General features: G+C 46.2%; 1 long non-coding RNA gene across 1 annotated transcript in view; it reads right to left on the reverse strand.

The window, feature by feature from the left end:
• Positions 1 to 530: 530 nt before the first annotated feature.
• LOC143940814 (uncharacterized) overlaps positions 531 to 20,378 on the reverse strand; it is an 83,934-nt gene continuing 64,086 nt past the window's right edge. Inside the window, exon 4 of the long non-coding RNA XR_013263943.1 lies at positions 531 to 1,376. This is a non-coding gene — a long non-coding RNA (uncharacterized LOC143940814). The remainder of the gene's footprint in view (positions 1,377 to 20,378) is intronic.

The following is a 20,378-nucleotide window of genomic DNA, read 5'->3' on the forward strand; positions in this document are numbered from 1 at the left end:
TAGCTCACATTCTGTGGATTATATTTTCCAATATTGCACTTTATATTTCATCAACATTGCACTTTATTCCAATTGAATTTTTTTTTTCACATCAGGATTTATTTATATTGATTTCAATCACGTGTTGTGGGATTAATATTTCTTTGACCTTACTTATCACTGTTTATGGATACATATATCCCTTGTTGATAATTGGTCAGATATTTATTCACCTGTTTACGAGATTTATGAATGGGTGAGGGATAGACTGTATATGATCCCTAAGTCATCCCCGGGAAATAAATCCCCTTCGCAGAAACAACAGCTGGTGGTACCTAAGAAATACCAGCTGGAGATTCTGCAAATGATTTACCACTAGCAGGACATCTAGGGTCCCGTCGCACAGCCCATAGAATTACACAGAATTTCTTCTGGCCCAATTTTAACCAGGATGTGTGACTGTACTGCAAAATGTGGGACACATGTCAGGGGGTCGCAATGCTTTGCGTCTAGCTATTAAGTTCTTGTGGTAAAACCAAGGAAGCTTAGACTTCTGAAGTGTATCAATGCTTTACTAAACAGGGAAAAATCTGCACATACAAACTGTAGGATGAACAATACAACACAACTTATAGCTTACAAAATATATGCCTACACATATAAGCATGTACACATTAAGTAAACTAAACAATTATTCAACGTAGGGGTCAAGATGTCCTCCATGGTCCTTTGCTCAGTCCAACTCACAAAGTTCTCCAGCTTTCGGCAGCCATGTCTCCTCGTTGTCCCCTCCACCATCATCTCTTGTCCGAACACAAGTTTCTTTCAAACTCTCTCCATGCCCCTCCCACCCATTTCCTGCACACACCAACTTCCTCTGCTCAGCTCCAAAACCTATCCATCTGGTTTATTTACATATCAATGGAGGGGGGAGGGCCTCTGTACATATGCTCTTACCAAATCTAACTATATTATTGCTATCAAGACAATATACAAAATTGGCCATAGCAACACATACCACCTCTTGACTTTATAGGAAACTTCTTAAAGCCTTTTGTCCAGGAAAGGGCAAATTAAACCCCCCGTATTGTAAATGGGAGGAAAAATTTCCCTTTCGACCCCCATCTTGTGGGCAGTCAGACGATTGTTTTGTCCCTGGAAGGCTGCAACATTACTTTTGAGCAGGGTTAACAATGTCTTTTGGCAGTTTGTAAAGAAAGTCCCAGAGGAAAGTCTCTTGTCCTCTTGGTCATAAGGAAATGCTCAGATGAAATTCCACTCAAATTCAGCCACCATCAGGAAATAATCCACATCTTCCTTAGGCTCTCTTCTGGTCTGCCTACTCCCATCCAGCATGGTCATCTGCTCTGCCTGCTCCACCTCTCAATGCTCAATACCTGAAAAGAGTAAGAGACAAAGCAGATTATATGTTCCTTCCAATTGTGCCAAAAACATAGCTCACTGCTCACATTTCCCTATCTGCCCATTTCTAACTGCAAAACTATTGAAGGGTGCCCACTGTTGCCTTGAAAAACTTTCACGGAAAGGCACTGACTTCCAACGTAACAAATAAACTTGAATGTCTCTCCGTGCTGTCCTGGGAAGCACACAGGCCTGCTGTTGTCCAGTCTTCACAGCATGGCACATTTTTGCAAAATGCCCCATTTTATGGCAGCAGAAAAACTTAATGTGACTGAATCTACCATTCCCAACCATTTGCTTCCACTTCTTAAACAATGCTGGTGTAGGAATTCCATCTATTTCCTCTCTAGGGACCCCCACCTTAAGTAAATAAATAAATAAATCCACATGTGTCTCCTGGAGATCATAGGCCTTGCCTTCCTTGTATCTGACTCAACTCGGTCATTTGAGCTGATCAAATCCTCTGCTTCCCGGTTATGAGAAGTAACAGTGGCACATGTCCTACTTCTACTTACAGGCTTCGGGCCTTTGTCCTTTGTTAGGGCATCATTAGACTTGGTCATGAGGGCTGCGCAACGCTCATTCAAATCTTCAGCTTGGCCTACAGGGGTTTGAACACACTTCAAAGCCACTGCAGGTTTAACTTTGATTACACTTCTTTGATTGAGACCTTGTTCCTCCTTGAAGATTCAAGTAGGACACTGCCACCTGATTGTCCTAGAATATCTGTACCTCTCTCCCTCGGACCTGGTCCTGGAAAAAATCCAACACCTCCCTGACCGCCAGAAGCTCTCTGAAATTTGATGAAGCTCTGGTCTGACTGCAGTTCCAGAGGCCCTGTGCATAGTGATCTCCCAAATGACAAAATAATTATTGGGGGACTTTATAGGCACTGAGAAGAGGACAACTATTTCATTAATAATTTTATTGTTACAAACAGACAATACAAAATTGCATTAAAAACACATATTAGAAAGAGTGCTTCAATAGGACCATAATCAGCATGTAACAATAAAATTATTAATTAAATAGTTGTCCTCCTCTTAGTGCCTATAAAGTCCATAAAGCCCCCCAATAATTCTTTTGTATTTAGCTAGTCTGGACGTTGGCACTCCCTCTTATCTCTAATCATGCCGGGGTATCCACTATGACCACTTAGTGTTTATTGATATCCCCCTTTCAATTCCTGTTTCTGTTCTCCCAAATGAGCCTCCCAGCCCCAGGAGCTCGCATCCGTTGTGATCTTTATCAGTTCCAACTGTGACCGTCCGACCCCCCGATAGATTGGAGTGGACGATCCACCATTCTAGGTAGTCTTTTACCTCTCTTAACAGAGGAACTCTCATCTCCAGGGATTCTCTTCTCCCATCCCAAAGGAGAGCAGGAAGCCCTGAAGGCCCCGGGAGTGAAGTTGAGCCCAAGGGACGGCAGGAATGCATGAGACCATGAGTCCCAGCACTCTCATAATCCTCCTCCATGAGACCTCTCTGGCCACGAGGAGGTCCGCCACTGCCCCCTGGACTTTTAGGACCTTTTCTGGGGGAAGGAAAATTTTCTGGGCCCTTGAGTCCAGCTGGTACCCTAGGTAAAGAACCTTGGTAAAAATTCTCGGACTGGCAGCCAAGCCAAATGGGAGCGCCCTGAACTGCCAATGTTCTACTCCCCGATTGGTTGCGTACAGCAAACCACAGGTACTTCTGATGTTCCAGGGCAATAGGTAAATGCAGATAAGCATCTTTCAGATCTAACATGATCGTGAAAACGTCCTCCTGAAAGTGTTTTCGGACCGTATAGATGCTTTCCATCCTGAATCTTTTGTACATTAAGAACCGGTTTAGTTTTCGCAGATTGATAATTAGCCGAAACTTTCCTGATGGCTTTAGCACCACAAACACGTGGGAGTTGAAGCCTAGAGTCATCTGACCCACTGAAACCGGGGTAATCACCCCCTGTTCTGCAAGCTCGCGGACACTCCCTAAAAGACTTCCTGCTTTTAGAGGATCCCTGGGGGGGCTGAGTATTAAGAAACTTTTGAGGGGGGAGGGACCGAACCTCCAACTTGTGTCCTGTTCTTAAGAGATCTAGGATGTAAGGACTCTCTCCGAGATTTCCTCCCACTGGGGCAGAAATTCTGAGAGCAACTTTTATGTTGGCGTCATTGTCATTTGTTTCCTTCGTGGAGGGTCCAGCCCTGGAAAAAAGAATCCCACTTTTTTCCTTGCCTTTTCCACTCCCCCATTTTGTCCTTTGTTCGCTCTTGCCCTTAAACTGACCTTTTGCAGCGGTGCCACGAAAAAACTTCTTCCCTCTCTCCTTCTTGGGTTTTGTGGGGAACTTTTTACCCTTTTCCGTGGATCGGGACAGCACCTGTTCCAATCCCGACCCAAAGAGACGGGAACCCTCAAAGGGGATACCATATAGACGAGATTTAGATGTAAGGTCTCCATCTCACCTCTTGACCCAAAGGGCCCTCCTGGCTGAGTTCAGTAGTGCTGCTGGCTTAGCAGTCGTTCTTACTGTCTCTACCGTCGCTTCGGCTAGGTAAGCCATTGCCCTCCCAATGACTCCTAGCGAGTCTAACACCTCCTTGGACTCCTTTTTGCGTGAGACATGGTCCACCAGCTTGTTGAGCCATGCATCAGCGTTCCTGGCCACACATGCAGAAGCCAGAGCTGGGCCCATTGCCGCAGCATTGGCCTCCCAGGCATACACAGCAATGTTTCAGATTTTTTATCCATTTGATCCTGGATGTTGCCAGAGTCCTCAAAGGACAGGTCTGACCTCTTAGAGACCTGCGCTAGGGACACATCTAACTTTGGGACCTTAAAAAAATTGTCTTCCTCTTCCTCCTTAAAGGGGCACCTATGCTTCCAGGTTTTAAGTTTTAATAGTTTCCGCTCAGGCTCCTTCTATTTCCTTAAAATTATCTCCTTAAGGGATTGGTGTACCGGAAAGGATCTAGCTTCTAGTTTACCCAAACCTCTGTAAACCCTATCCTGAGCTGACACCTGGGCTGAGGGCAACTGAATGTCCCCTGAAGCATAAATCGCCCTAAGGAGACCCTCCATATCCTTTTCTGAGTAAAGATGTCCACCAGGCCTGGCCTCTATCTGGCTGTCCTGATCCGAATCCCCCCACTCCTCCCGGGAGCTCAGCTCAGAGTGACGAACCTCCTCCTCATCCGAAAAGTAGGAGGCAGGTTCCTGGGATCCACCCGTATTACTAGACCTATCCTCTTGTGAAAGAGTAATCTCCTTTTCTGAAGGGACCTCTCCTTGACACTTTTGAAGCGAAGCCTTAAAGGATTGGAGGGTAGCAAGCATCTCAATTTGCAGCGCTCGCCATTCCCTAGCCCCTTGTGCTGTCTCCTTGCCTGCCAGCTTGTAGATGCACTTGCAACAGAAAGGCTTGCTGTGGTCCTGTGGAAGCTTATCATTACAGTACCCACAGCGCCTAGACTTAGACGTGGCTTTAGTTTTTGGCCTGCTGACCGTCCCCTGGGACGGTCAGTTTCTGAAATCAAATATTCTCCTATTAGCCAAGTCTCCATTTTTTAGGGGAGGGGGAAAAAAGAGGCCACCCCAATTATCACCCCCCCCCACAAGCTCCAGCAGAGTTACTCACCCCCTGTGGCAACCTCAACTGCTGTGAGCTCCGGTCCGCCTTCCTTCTCCATCTTACAGGGTCTAGATGGCAGGTCGCGGACCTTCTAAGGCTTAGCAGACCTCCGGCCCCTCGCTCTGTCTCGCTTGCTGCCAGTATCAGCACTTCTGTTCACTGCTATGAACATCGTTTGGCGCCATGTTTTTGGAGTCCTCGGCCGCCAGAAGTGACCTCACGTAGGCTCCGGCGGCTTCTGGGCATGCGCAGTAGCATTCGCCGCACGCCACTCGAGCCGAGTGGCCACAACGGAACCCAGCGCTGCCAGGCGGCTAAACACAGCCTCCACCAGTCCCCCCAGGGACCTCGAGGCATTAGGAGACACATCGGCAGGCCTCCCACCATCCGCCACCTTCAGGTACGGGGAGGGGACGAACGAATAACACAGCCATCTGGAGTTATGGACAACTCACCTGTCCTAGTGCCCCAACATGCACAGGGGAATCCAGCCACCTGTTTAGGGAAAAAAAAAACCTCAGAAAAGAGGTTCAACCTCCTCAGGTCTCCGCAGTCCCCACTAACTGCTCCGAGCCTTGCTCCCAAGGGGGGCGACCATGGTCCCAGACCTAAGGTCTCTTTAAAAACATAACAAATGGTTTCAAAGCCTCCTTGGTGGGAAACACAATCAATAACTGAGGGTCAGAGGGAGGGGTGGGGCCTTTTAAATTCTGCTGATTGTGTTTCCTACCAGGTGAGACCAGTCATCTCTCAGCTGTGCCGTCCTGGAAGATGACTGGAGAAATATAAATGGCACAATGCCTACCAGCATGTGATATAAAGTGCAAATGTGCAGTGATCAATATGCAATATCACTATGACTAATATGCGTATTGAATAATGGTGAAATTAATAAAATATTATCTACATATAACTAACATAATACAATAAAGCATATATCATACTATAAAGTGCAATCATGCAGTAAAAAATATGCAATATTGAATGACAAAGTGAACAAAAAAAACAAAAAAAAGTTAATGTATGGCTAATATTCAAATGGAAAAGATCTGATAAAAAAGAGAAAGTTCTTGTAAACTAGTATTAAATGGAGGAGATCACATGTTCAGATGCTTGGGAGCATGTCACCCTTCACCATAGTTAAAAACAAAAAGGCTTACTAGAAAGCCAGCGATCACCCTTAATAAGCTCACCCCTGATGACGTCACCTTTGACAAAGCAATCGTCAGGACTCCACGCTCACATGCTCTGTGTATGTGCGATCGCTTCCATGGACTTGTAAATTGCAAGGAACTGTTTTGGTGTGTTTTCCCTGGAGCTGTGCCCCCAGTTTTGAAACGTATTTATGCAGCACTGCCAATAAACCGCTTATGAGACATATCCCACTATCCTGGGTCTTTTGTTTCTTCACATATTAATGTACCCTGTTGCTGAGGCTGTCTGATGTTCTGGCTGCTGATAACCACCCGGTGTATATAAAGGCTTCTGGTGAGAGATGCTTGGATATTTCTCCAGTGGATCTTTGAATCCAAACAAGTGCTTTGTAACCCCCCTTTGAAAGGGTGGTCGCTGGCTTTATGGTAAGCCTTTTATTTATGGTGATGGATGACACACCGCCAAGCATTTGACCAACGCTATCCACTTTTTATGGGATCTCCTCCACTGAATACTAGTTTACAAGAACTTTCTCTTTTCCATTTGTATATCAGCCATACATGAACTTTTTTTCTTCTTTTTTTTTGTTCATTATGTCATTCAATATTGCACATCTTGCACATTTATTAATTGCACAATTGCACTTTATAGTATGATATGTGCTATATTGTAAAATGTTAGTTATATGTAGATAATATTTTATTATTTTCACCATTATTCAATACTAGATATTAGTCATAGTGATATTGCATATCGATCATTGCACATTTGCACGTTATATCACATGCTGGTAGGCATTGTGTCATTTATATTTTCAGTTTAATTCAGTGCTGCACGTTACCTTTTGTATCATCTCTTTTCACAACTTGCTGGATTCTCTGCAACTTCTCCTCTGCTGTTTACGTTTGATTTCTAAGGACTACATATCCCATGGTACCTTGCTGCCTGAAAGCAAGCAGTGATTCTTGTACTGCCTTCACCTCTTGAAACTTCTCCTCTATGCACCTCTGTAGTTAAAGAGGGATTCCACCTAAAAAAAAAAAATATTAAAAGCCAGCAGCTATAAATACTACAGCTGCTGACTTTTAATAAATGGACACTCACCTGTCCCGGGTTCCAGCGATGCCGGCAGCCGAGGCCGATCGATCGCTCGGCTGCTGCCGCCACCATTCTAGGTGAGGGAATCAGGAAGTGAAGCGAATCGGCTTCACTTCCCGGTTCCCTACTGCGCATGCGCGAGTCGCGCAGCGCAATAGGAATTGTCCGCGCTGTCACTGGGACCCGTGTGTGTCCCAGCAGACAGCGCGGCAGGACAGGAATTGACATAGACTCCCATGGGAGTCTATGCCCGGAAGTGAGTGTAAATACCTGTCTTTGACAGGTATCTCCACCCCCCTCCCCCCTGTAAGGTGCCAATTGTGACACCGGAGGGGGGGAGGGTTCCGATCAGCGGAAGTTCCACTTTAGGGTGGAACCCCGCTTTAAGAAGGCAGGCTCTGTGAAATGTGTGACACAGCAGTGCCTTCTCAGAGCTAAGTGAATACTTGGCACAAAATTCAAGGAAGTAAATATAAGGGGATTCTTCACAAAGTAAGTTTACAAACTTCAAGATAGCTCTGATTATTAGGAGTAGGCTAGAAATAATTGAAATACAACATGAAAATGGATATGTGATTTTACATTTTGACCATAGATATGCTTTACATTTTTATACCATAGCAAAAAAAATTATAATAATTTCCTTTGTGATTTACGCATAAACATCATTTTTTTAAAACATTAGGCTACCATTATGCACTGCCTGCATTGTTCCCCGTTACACATATCTCCACTGTCATATGACCACAGCTAAGTAATTAATAGGTAATAGGAGGTGCATGTGATCAGTGCCAAACATTAATCCAGGGACATATACAGCCTGAGGGACACAACCACATTCCAGCACAACCTGTACAATTTCACAGATCGTCAAACATGAAATCCATTGGTTGACCAACATACAATGAGCCCTATGGCCACAAAGGAGAGGATTTATCAACTTTAATCCCAGAGCGATTTTTTTTTCTCTTTCTGCATACATGTTAAAATGAATATCTTAGATCTTAAGATTAATTAAACCCTAAGCCTAGGTTCACACTGGGAACTGCATGTGAATTGTACAGGGATTGTACTGCATTCCTGTGCAAATCACATGTGATTTTGTGCAGTGCAATTTGAGCCAATTCATTTTTGATGGCTCAAATCGTACTGCATCCGCATGCACCTTTTTTTTACCTGCACTGAAATTGGATTGCATGGGGGTTTATATCCATACAATCTGCTTCAGGCAAATGCACTGCGTTTGCAACTTGCTTTTGGGGTGTCGTTAACTTCTAATTGACACCCGGAGCAGATCACAGAACACAGTGGGGGTTATTTACAAAAGGCATATCCACTTGGCAGTGCAGTCACTGTAAATCAGAGGGGTAGATCTGAAATAAGGGGAAGCTCTGCTGATTTTATCATCCAATCATATGCAAGCTAACTTGCTGTTTTTTTATTTTCCTTGCATGTCCCCCTCAGATTTAGAGTTACTGCAGTGACTTGTAGTGCAAAGTGGATTTGCCTTTCGTAAATAACCCCCAGTGTGATGTGTACACACACACTCCAACATATTTGAACAGGCCAACTTTAGATCTTAATTCAAATAGTGCTTACATACTTTATAAAACTCATATACATTTATACTCATAAGTTTACATACCCTGACAGAATTTATGATTTCTAGGCCATTTTTCAGAGAATATGAATGATAGCACAAAACATTTCTTTCACTCATTGTTAGTGTTTGGCTGAAGCCATTTATTGTCAATCAACTGTGTTTACTCTTTTTAGATCATAATGGCAACAGAAACGATCCAAATGACCCTGATCAAAAGTTTACAAAGGAGTTTGAATGGCTATTAAAGATAACCATCCTCACCTGTGATCTGTTTTCTTGTAATTAGTGTGTGTGTGTATAAAAGGTCAATGAGTTTCTGGATTGCTAACAGACCCTTGCATCTTTCATCCAGTGCTGCACTGACGTTTCTGGATTCTAAGTCATGAGGAAAGCAAAATAATTGTCAAAGGATCTGCGGGAAAAGGAAATTGAACTGTATAAAACAGGAAATTGATATAAAAAGATATCCAAAGAATTGGGAATGCCAATCGGCAGTGTTTAAACTGTAATCAAGAAGTGGAAAATTAGGGGTTCTCTTGAAACCAAACCACGGTCAGGTAGACCAACCACAACTGCCAGGGAAATTGTTTGGGATGCAAAGCAAAACACACATACAACTTCAGTAGAAATACAGGACTCACTGAAAACATGTGGTGTGGCTGTTTCAAGATGCACAATAATAAGGCACTTGAAGAAAGGTGGGCTGCATGGTCGAGTCGCCAGAAGAAAGCCATTATTACGCAAATGCCACAAAGTATCCCGCTTACAATACGCCAAACAGCACAGAGACAAGCCTCAAACCTTCTGGCACAAAGTCAATTGGAGTGATAAGACCAAAATTTAGCTTTTTGGCCACAACCATAAAAGCTACATTTGCAGAGGAGTCAACAAGGCCCTATGATGAAAGGTACACCATTCCTACTGTGAAACACGGAGGTTGATCGCTGATGTTTTGGGGATGTGTGAGCTACAAAGGCACAGGAAATTTGGTCAAAATTGATGGCAAGATGAATGCAGTATGTTATTGAGAAATACTGGAGGAACATTTGCATTCCTCAGCGAGGAAGCTGCGCTTGGGACGTACTTGGACATTCCGACATGACAATGATCCAAAACACAAGGCCAAGGCAACCTGTCATTAGCTACAACAGAATAAAGTGAAGGTTCTGGAGTGGCCATCCCAGTCTCCTGACCTCAATATCATTGAGCCACTCTGGGGAGATCTCAAACATGCAGTTCAAGAATTTACAGGAACTGGAGACTTTTTGCCAAGAGGAATGGGCAGCTTTACCATCTGAGAAGATATAGCGCTTCATCCACAAATACCACAAAAGTCTTCAAGCTGTCATTAATGTTAAAGGGGGCAATACATGGCATTAAGAACTGGGGTATTTAAACTGTTGATCAGGGTCATTTGGGCAGTTTCTGTTGCCATTATGATTTAAAAAGTAAACACATTGATAATAAATGGCTTCAGCCAAACACTGACCATGAGTAAAAGTAATGTTTTTGTGTTATCATTCATATTCTCTGAAAAATGGCCAAGAAATCATAAATTCTGCCAGGGTATGTAAACTTATGAGCACAACTGCACTTATGATATGATAATGGTATACGAGTACATTTAAAATTGTGTATTCATTTTCATAATCTAAACCAGTGTTTCTCAACCAGGGTTCCACAAGCAGATGAATGGCAGATCACATCCCCAAACATCTAACAGGCTGCGGGGGAAAACTGACATCACTGTCCTGTGCCTGTTGTGGGCAGCCCTTCCATCCATCCCAGTAGCCTGTGTGGGTGTGACATCATTCGGGAGGGATCGGAGAGGAGGAAGGGATGAGAATCGGCACGAGGGATACCATTGCAATCCAGCTGCTTCCCTGAGGTTTGCTGTAAACCACTATAGATAACAGCATTGTACCCTCCAGTTTCCTCCTGCTCCCCCATACTATACTTTTCTCTCCTGGTCCCCTTGTCCTATTCTCTCCTGCCCCCCCATGATATTCTTTCTTGCCCCCTATACTATTCTCTCCTGGACCCCTATACTATTCTCTCCTGGCCTCCTGTACTATTCTCTCCTGGCCCCCCCTGTACTATACAATTTTTTCCTGGCCTCCCCTGTAAGGTTTCCTCCTTGCTCCTCGTACTATTCTTTCCTGTCTCCCTGTACTAATACTTTCTGCCCCCCCCCCCCCTGTAATATTGTCTCCTGGCCCCCCTCCCTAAACTATTGTCTCCTGGCCCCCTATAATATTCCCTCCTGGCCCCCTGTACTATTCTCTCTTGGCCACTCTGTACTGTTCCCTACTGCCCCCAATGCTATTCTTTTCTGGCCCCCCTGTACTATACAGTTCCCTCCTGACTATTCTATTCTTTCCTTGTTCTCCATACTATTCTCTGCTGGCCCCCCCGGTAATGTTCCCCCATGGCCCCCTTGTACTATACAGTTACCTGAATACTGCTTATCATAGGTTTGAATCAGATTTTAGCATCTGTGCAAAAAAAGCAAGCACAAGTGTCACATTAAGGAGGTAAGTTTTAGTATTTATTCTATTGCCTAATGATATTTCTAAGCATAATTGTTATATCTACAGCTCCCTGATCACACTGATGTTCTGTGAGCTGTAGCTATGAAAATTATTTTAGGGGTTCCCTGAGCTCTCAGACTTGTCGCCAGGGGTTCCTCGAAGCTAAAAAGGTTGAGAAACACTGATCTGAATTAACACAGTTACAGATTTGTCATATGGAAAAAGTAAGTACACCCCTACATTTATAATCACTTAAAGCCCATGAAATTAGAATCTGATGTTCCAAATGAACATCTACAGTCTGGTGATCTCTTTGCTATTTACAGGCATGGTATCATTATACCAAGATCATTAAAGGAGTTGTAAAGGCAGAAGTTTTTTTATCTTAATGCATTCTATGCATTAAGATAAAAAAAAACCTGTGTGTAGAAGCTTCCCCAGCACCCCTTAATTACTTATCTGAGCACCATCTCACTCAAGTGATGTCAACGAGTGTCTTAGCCATCCAATATTCTCCTCCTGATTAGCTGAGACACAGCAGTAGCGCCATTGGCTCCCACGGCTGTTAAAGTCAGCCAATCAGGGGAGAGTGGGGACGGGGGCCCGGTCGGGGCTCCGTGTCTGAATGGACACAGGGAGCTGTGACTCGGCTTGGGTGCCCCCAAAGCAAGCTGCTTTGGGGCACTCAACAGGAGGGAAGGGCCAGGAGAGCTGAAGAGGGACCTGAGGAGAATCCAGGTTGCTCTGTTCAAAACCAACTGCACAGAGGAGGTAAGGGCCGGTTCACACTGCAGGCGAGGCGAGGCGACTCCGACTTGCCTCGCCGCGACCTGCCGCGACCTCGGCGGCAACTTGCAGATGACTTCTGTATAGAAGTCAATGCAAGTCGCCCCGAGGTCGCCCAAAAGTAGTACAGGAACCTTTTTTCTGAGTCAGAGAGACTCGAGTCGCTCCTCTCAGAACGGTTCCATTGTACAGAACGGGGGCGACTTGCGAGAGCGAGGCGAGGCGAGTCGTGTCGCCTCGCATCGCCCACTGTGTGAACCGGTGTTCTGCCTAATAGTGTCCGCCTATCAAATGCTGTCCGATCCGTACTGCGCATGCGCAGTACGGAGCAGACGAGGCTTCGGAAAAACTCCGAAGCTGAACGGCGCCTGCGCCGTGAGTGGAGGGGGTAGCCCCACTATCCAAGCGGACATAGGGTTAAGAATTTTAGAGGGCCCCTCGCGGGCGAGCTTCGCTCGCCACGCTTCGGGCTCGGCCTCGCTCCGCTCGGCTCTTTTTTATTCTAACTCTATGTCCACTTGGATAGTGGGGATGGAACCTGGACTCACGGCGCAGGCACCGTTCATCCTCGGCAATTTTCGGAATCTGTGTTCCTGTGTACTGCGCATGCGCAGTACGCAGGGGACACCATCTGATGGAGGACACTATTTTACAAGACACCGGCTCTTAGTATAACATGTTTGTTTCTTTGTTTTTTTTAACAAACAAGATTTTACAATCACTTTAACCACTTGCTTACTGGGCACTTAAACACCCTTCCTGACCAGACCAATTTTCAGCTTTTGGTACTCTCACACTTTGAATGACAATTACTCAGTCATGCAACACTGTACCCAAATGAATTTTGTGTCCTTTTTTTCCCACAAATAGAGCTTTCTTTTGGTGGTATTTGATCACCTCTGGGGTTTTTATTTTTTGCGCTATAAATGAAAAAAGACCGAAAATGTTGAAAAAAACGCATATTTCTTAGTTTCTGTGATAAAATTTTGCAAATTATAATTTTTTTTTCATAAATTTTGGCCACAATTTATACTGCTACATATCTTTGGTAAAAATAACCCAAATTAGTGGATATTATTTGGTCTTTGTGAAAGTTAGAGAGTCTACAAGCTGTGGTGCGAATTGCACAAAATTGATTTATCTCATTTCTTGCGACCCGAACAAGTCAGGAAAGTACAAATACCCCCCAAATGACCCCTTTTTTGAAAGTAGACATTCCAAGGTATTTACTAAGATGCATGGTGAGGTTTTTGATGTTGTCATCTTTTTCCCACAATTCTTTGCAAAATGAAGATTTTTATTTTATTTTTTCTCACAAAATTTTCAATGTAATAGGTTATTTCTCTCACATGGCATGTGTATACCACAAATGACACCCCAAAATACGTTCTGCTACTCCTTCTGAGTATTACGATACCAAATGTGTGAGACTTTTACACAGCCTGGCCACATACAGAGGCCCAATATTGAAATAGCACCATCAGGCGTTCTAGGAGCATAAATTACACATCTTATTTCTCAACCACCTATTACAGTTTTGAAGGCCCTGGAGCACCGGAACAATGGAAATGCCCACAAAGTGACCCCATTTTGGAAAGCTAACACCCCAACGTATAATCTATGAGGCATAATGAGTCGTTTGAATGGTTCATTTTTTTTCCAGAAGTTTTGGGAAAATGTGGAAAAAAATGAAAACGCATTTTTTTTACGCAAAGTTGTCCATTTATAAGATATTTCCAACACATAGCATGTACATAGCAAAAATGACACCCCAAAATACGTTCTACTACTCCTCCTGAGTATAACGATACCAAATGTGTGAAACTTTTACACAGCCTGACCACATACAGAGGCCCAATATTGAAATAGCACCATCAGGCGTTCTAGGAGCATAAATTACACATCTTATTTCTCAACCACCTATTACAGTTTTGAAGGCCCTGGAGCACCAGGACAATGGAAATGCCCACAAAGTGACCCCACGTGGCACTGACGACACGTGGCACTGACAGATGGCACTGGAGGCAGATGGCACTGGAGGCAGATGGCACTGGAGGCAGATGGGGCTGGCAGATGGGGCTGGCAGATGGGGCTGACAGATGGGGCTGACAGATGGGGCTGGCAGATGGGGCTGGCAGATGGGGCTGGCAGATGGGGCTGGCAGATGGGGTTGGCAGATGTCGCTGGCAGATGGGGCTGGGGCTGGCACTGGGGCTGGCACTGGCAGATGGCACTGGCAGATGGTGCTGGCTATTTGCTCTGGCTAATTGCTCTGGCAAATGGGGCTGGCAGATGGCACTGCGGTTGGCAGATGGCACTGGCAGGTGGCACTGGGGCTGGCGGCACTGGGGCTGACGGATGGCACTGGGGCTGACGGATGGCACTGGCGCTGGCAGGTGGCACTGGCGCTGGCAGGTGGCACTGGCAGGTGGCACTGGCGCTGGCAGGTGGCACTGGCAGGTGGCACTGGCACGTGGCACTGGCACTGGGGCTGGCGGCACTGGGGCTGACGGCACTGGGGCTGACGGATGGCACTGGCGCTGGCAGGTGGCACTGGCGCTGGCAGGTGGCACTGGCAGGTGGCAGGTGGCACTAGCAAGTGGCACTGGCGGCACTGGCACTGGCGGCATTGGTGGTGGCACTGGCAGGTGGCACTGGGGCTGATGGATGGCACTGGCGCTGGCAGGTGGCACTGGCGCTGGCAGGTGGCACTGGCAGGTGACACTGGCACTGGTGGCACTGACGGCACTGGGGCTGACGGCACTGGGGCTGACGGATGGCACTGGCAGGTGGCACTGGCAGGTGGCACTGGTGCTGGCAGGTGGCACTGGGGCTGACGGCACTGGCGGCACTGGGGCTGACGGCACTGACGGCACTGGGGCTGACGGACGGCACTGGGGCTGACGGATGGCACTGGGGCTGACGGACGGCACTGGGGCTGACGGACGGCACTGGGGCTGGCAGGCGGCACTGGCGCTGGCGGCACGGGCTGACGGCACTGTGGCTGACGGCACTGGGGCTGACGGCAGGCGCTGGCAGGTGGCACTGGCGGCACTGGCACTACTGGCAGATGGCACTGGGCTGACAGATGGCACTGGTCTGACAGATGGCACTGGCACTGGGGCTGACAGATGGCACTGGGGCTGACACTGGCACTGGGGCTGACACAGGCACTGGGCTGACACAGGCACTGGGGCTGAGACTGGCACTGGGGCTGAGACTGGCACTAGGGCTGAGACAGGCACTGGGGCTGAGACTGGCACTGGGGCTGAGACTGGCACTGGGGCTGCACTGGGGCTGACACTTAGATCGCTCTCCCTCCTCACACGCTGTCTCTGTGTGAGGAGGGAGAGACACGGCAATGGGAGATGATCTCATATGTTTACATATGAGATCATCTCCCATTGGCAGCTGTGATCGCGCTGTGAACGGCCGCTTTGATTGGCCGTTCACGGCGATCTGTATTTGCCTGTCTCCGGGAGACACGGCAAATACAATACTTCCGCGATGCGCGCCCCCGGCGGCACGCATTGCGGAAGTAAACACCAGGCCGTCCAGGGACGGCCAGGCGAAGGAAGCCGTCCGCTCTAAGGCCGTCATTCGGCCATAGGGCGGGTGGGAAGCTGTTAAAGATCTCAGAAAGAATGTTGTTGATGCTTAGGCCGCGTACACACGCGCGGACTGTTCGCCCAACTTTGTCCGTCCAACAGTTTCAGCAAACAGTCCGCTCAAAATTAGCATGGACGGACATGCCCACACACGACGAACGAACAGTTTGCTGAAACCGTGCGCGATGACGTGAACAGCACGTACGACGGGACGAAAAATACGACGTCCTATACACTGCATTATAGCTTTCGGCGTGAAAATCCTTTCTGAGCATGCGCGCAACTTTGTTTGACGAACAAGCCTACACACGAGCGGGCTGTTCGCTGAAACAAGGTTTCAGCGGACAGTTTTTCGGAAATTCCGAAAAACCTTGTCCGTCCAACTGTCCGCTGAAACTGTCCGCTGAAAGCCCACACACGAGCGGACTGTCCGCCCAAACACTGTTCAGCGGACAAAGTTGGGCGAACAGTCCGCCCGTGTGTACGCGGCCTTATGGGTCTTGCAAGGGATTTAAAAGAATCTCCAAAATTATTAGAATTCGGTCATTCTACTGCAAGTAAAATAATTTAAAAGTGGTGTAGATTTCAAATTGCTAATTTGTCAAGGACTGGTCAGTCCATCAAATTCAACACAACAATTGACTGATGCTAAAAGAAGTCTCCAATTACCCCAAAATTTAATTGCAGGATGTTAAAGAGCCGTCACCCCCCCCCCCCCCCCCCCCACACACACACACACACACACTAAATGCTGTAGCTGCTGACTTTTAATATTAGGACACATATGCCCTGTACACACGGTCGGACTTTCCAACAGAAAATGTGCGATTGGATTGTGTTGTCGAAAAATCCGATCGTGTGTGGGCTCCATCTGACTTTTTCCGTCTGAATTTCCGACACACAAAGTTTGAGAGCAGGATCTAAAATTTTCCAACAACAAAATCTGATTGTTTAAATTTCGATCGCGTGTAGACAATTCCGACGGACAAAGTGCCATGCATGCTCAGAATAAATTACGAGACGAAAGCTATTGGCTACTGGCCCGTTTATAGTCCCGTCGAACATCTTATACGTCACCTTGTTCTTAACGATCGGATTTTCCAACAACTTTGTGCGACCGTGTGTAGGCAAGACAAGTTTGGGAAAAAATCTGATGGATTTTGTCGTCGGAATGTCGACCATGTGTACAGGGCATTACAGTGGATATAAAAATCTACACATCCCTGGTAAAATGTCAGCTTTCTGTGGTGTAATGATTTCAGAAGTTTTTCCACCTTTAATGTGACCTATAAACTGTACAACTCAATTGAAAACAAACTGAAATCTTTTAAGAAGCAAAAATGAAAAACTAAAATAATGTGGTTGCATAAATGGGCAGCTGGGGATGTAGCTGTGTTCAGAATTAAGCAATCACATTCAAACCCATATTAACCACTTCAATAGCCCAGGACAATTTTGAGCTTTCAGTGGTGTCGCAATTTGAATGACAATTGCGCGGCCATACTACTCTGTACTCAAACTAAATTTGTATAATTTTGTTCCCACAAATACAGCTTTTATTTGGTGGTATTTGATCACCTCTGCGTTTTTTATTTTTTGCTAAACAAATAAAAAAAGATAGAAAATTTTGAAAAAAATAAAAGGTTTGCTTTTGTTTCTGTTATAAAATTTTGTAATTAAGTAAGTTTTCTCTTTCACTGATGGGCAATGATAAGGTGACACTGATGAGCTGGCACCAATGAGCGGGCACTGATGGGTACCGATGATGGCACTGATGGGCACTGGCAGGCGGCACTGATATGCAGCACTGATGGGCACTCATGGGTGGCACAGATGGGCACTGATAGGCGACACTGATGGGCACTGGAAGGATGAAAACATAGGTAATTATGGGTGGCACTGATATGCGGCACTGCTGGGCACTGATAGACGGCACTGATGGGCACTGATACATGGCACTGATAAGAGGCACTGATGGGCATCCCTGGTGGCACTGGCAGTGGTAGGCATTGTCAGTGGGCACTGATTGGCAGCTGCCTGGGCACCGATGTGCATTTCCCTGGGGGTCTAGGGGGGGCATACCTGGTGGTCCAGTGTGGATGGCCATCCTGGTGGTCCTGGGTGGCATGATGGTAGCCCTGAGCGGGATCCAAGGGGGGGCAGCGCTGATAAATCAATCAGCAATCAATCAACAATCAACACAGACCCCCCCGTCAGGAGAGCCGATTGGCTCTCCTCTAGTCGTGTCTGTCAGACGCGAGTGAGGAAAAGCCGAACACCGGCTCTTCCTATTTACATGCTGATCAGCCGTGATTGGACACGGCTGATCACATGGTAAAGAGTCTCCATCAGAGACACTTTACTTAGATCGGTGTTGTGGGGTGTCAGGCTGACACACCGCAACAACGATCGTCGCTATGCGCGCCCCCGGGGGTGAGCAGCAGCTTAAAATCCCGAGGACGTCATATGACGCCCAGTCAGGATATTGAAACAACTTTGCCTCCGTCATTCTGCTATATGGTGGGCGGCAGGTGGTTAAATATGAGTCAGTACATACCTGCCATCATGTCTGATTAACCCCAAATAAAGTTCAGCTGTTCTAGTAGGTCTTTCCTGACATTTTCTTAGTCGCATCTTACAGGAAAAGCCATGGTCCGCAGAAAGCTTCCAAAGCATCAGCGGGATCTCATTGTTAAAAGTTATCAGTCAGGAGAAGGATACAAATGAATTTCCAAGGCATTCGATATACCATGGAACACAGTGAAGACAGTCATCATCAAGTGGAGAAAATATGGCACAACAGTGACATTCCCAAGAACTGGATATTCCTCCAAAATTTATGAAAAGCCAAGAAGAAAACTTGTCAGGGAGGCTGCAAGAGGCCTACAGCAACATTGAAAGAGCCGCAGGAATATCTGGAAAGTATTGGCTGTATGGTACATGTGACAACAATCTCCCATACTCTTCATCTGTCTGGGCTATGGGGTAGAGTGACAAGAGGGAAGCCTTTTCTTACAAAGAAAAACATCCAAGCCCAGACAAATTTTGCAAAAACACATCTGAAGTCTCCCAAAAGCCTGTGCAAAAATGTGTTTTGGTCAGATGAAACCAAAGTTGAACTTTTTGGCCATAATTCCAAAAGATTTGTTTGGTGCAAAACAAACACTGCACATCACCAAAAGAACACCATACCCACAGTGAAGCATTGTGGTGGCAGCATCATGCTTTGGGGGTGTTTTACTTCAGCTGGAACATGGGCCTTAGTCAAGGTAGAGGGGATTATGAACAGTTCCAAATACCAGTCAATATTGGCACAAAACCTTCAGGCTTCTGCTAGAAAGCTGAAGATGAACTTTACCTTTCAGCATGACAACAACCCAAAGCATACATCCAAATCAACAAATGCTTCACCAGAAGATTACACAAGAAGATTCAAGTTTTGGAATGGCCCAGCCAGAGCCCAGACCTGAATCCAATTGAAAATCTGTGGGAGTATCTGAAGAGGGCTGTACTGACAGATTTGGAGTGTTTTTGCAAAGAAGAGTGGGCAAATAATGCTGCGCTTTATAACTGGCCTGGCGGCGGAGGAAGGAAAAGGGGGCCTGAGATTTCAACAGCACAGTCTACCAGAAGTGACGGGTACCCTTCAGAAACAGGTACCCCCCTCCCCCAAATGTGGTACCGGAGGGGGGTAGGAGGCAGATAAGGGAAGGTTCCACTTTCCACTTTTGGAATAATTATCTGAATCAAGCACACTAGCAGATCCGCCAAAGGAATGGCTCACAAACAAGAAATCGAGGGTTGTAGATTGCCCTAGTGAAAGCTCTGATTTAACTCCTATTAAAATTTTGTAGGGGGATTTTGAAATAGCAGTTCATGCAAAAACTGCATTTTGCAACTTTTGCAAGTGGTCAAAAAATTCACATCTACTGGTGGCCAATTATACAAAATGCCTACAAGTAATTTTTTGCTAGACACAGGCAATGTCTGCTTTTGATGCCAAGGACATACTTTTGCACAGTACACAATTACATCTATTGGTGTTTTTTTTTTTTTTTTTATGAATGATGAAAAGGCAATTGTTTGTGTTCTTATTCAAATATATCACATTTATCTGAAGGCATTGTTTGAATAAAGATCCATTGATTGTGAGAATTATTCCCTTCCCTTCCCCTCCTATTTACCTTTTATGTTCTTCCCTTACTATATAATACTTACTATAACCCTTTCCCGCCGAGCGTACGCACATCTGCGTACTCGGCTTCCGAGGGTTATACCGGGATGATGCCCGCACCTGCAGGCATCATCCCGGTACCGTTTTTTACAGCAGGCGATTGGCTATCCAGGCATAACAACCGATGCGGCTAAAAGCCGCTCGGCTGTTATGCCGGAGGAGCGGGAGGGGACGTCCCCCCCTCCCGCCGCCTCTCGCCGCTGTTACCGGTGCTCCCGCTCGATCGGGAGCACCGATTTGCGATCCGTCGGCTCTGGCTGCTGGGGAGGAACTGGAACGAAGCCGTAATCGGCTTCGTTCCAGTCTCCTCATCGTAAACACGGAAGCGACGTCATGACGTCACT

The sequence above is a fragment of the Lithobates pipiens genome, unplaced genomic scaffold (assembly GCF_037356315.1).
Source record: "Lithobates pipiens isolate NorthernLeopardFrog02 unplaced genomic scaffold, aLitPip1_a1.2 Scaffold_3, whole genome shotgun sequence".
NCBI lineage: Eukaryota > Metazoa > Chordata > Amphibia > Anura > Ranidae > Lithobates > Lithobates pipiens.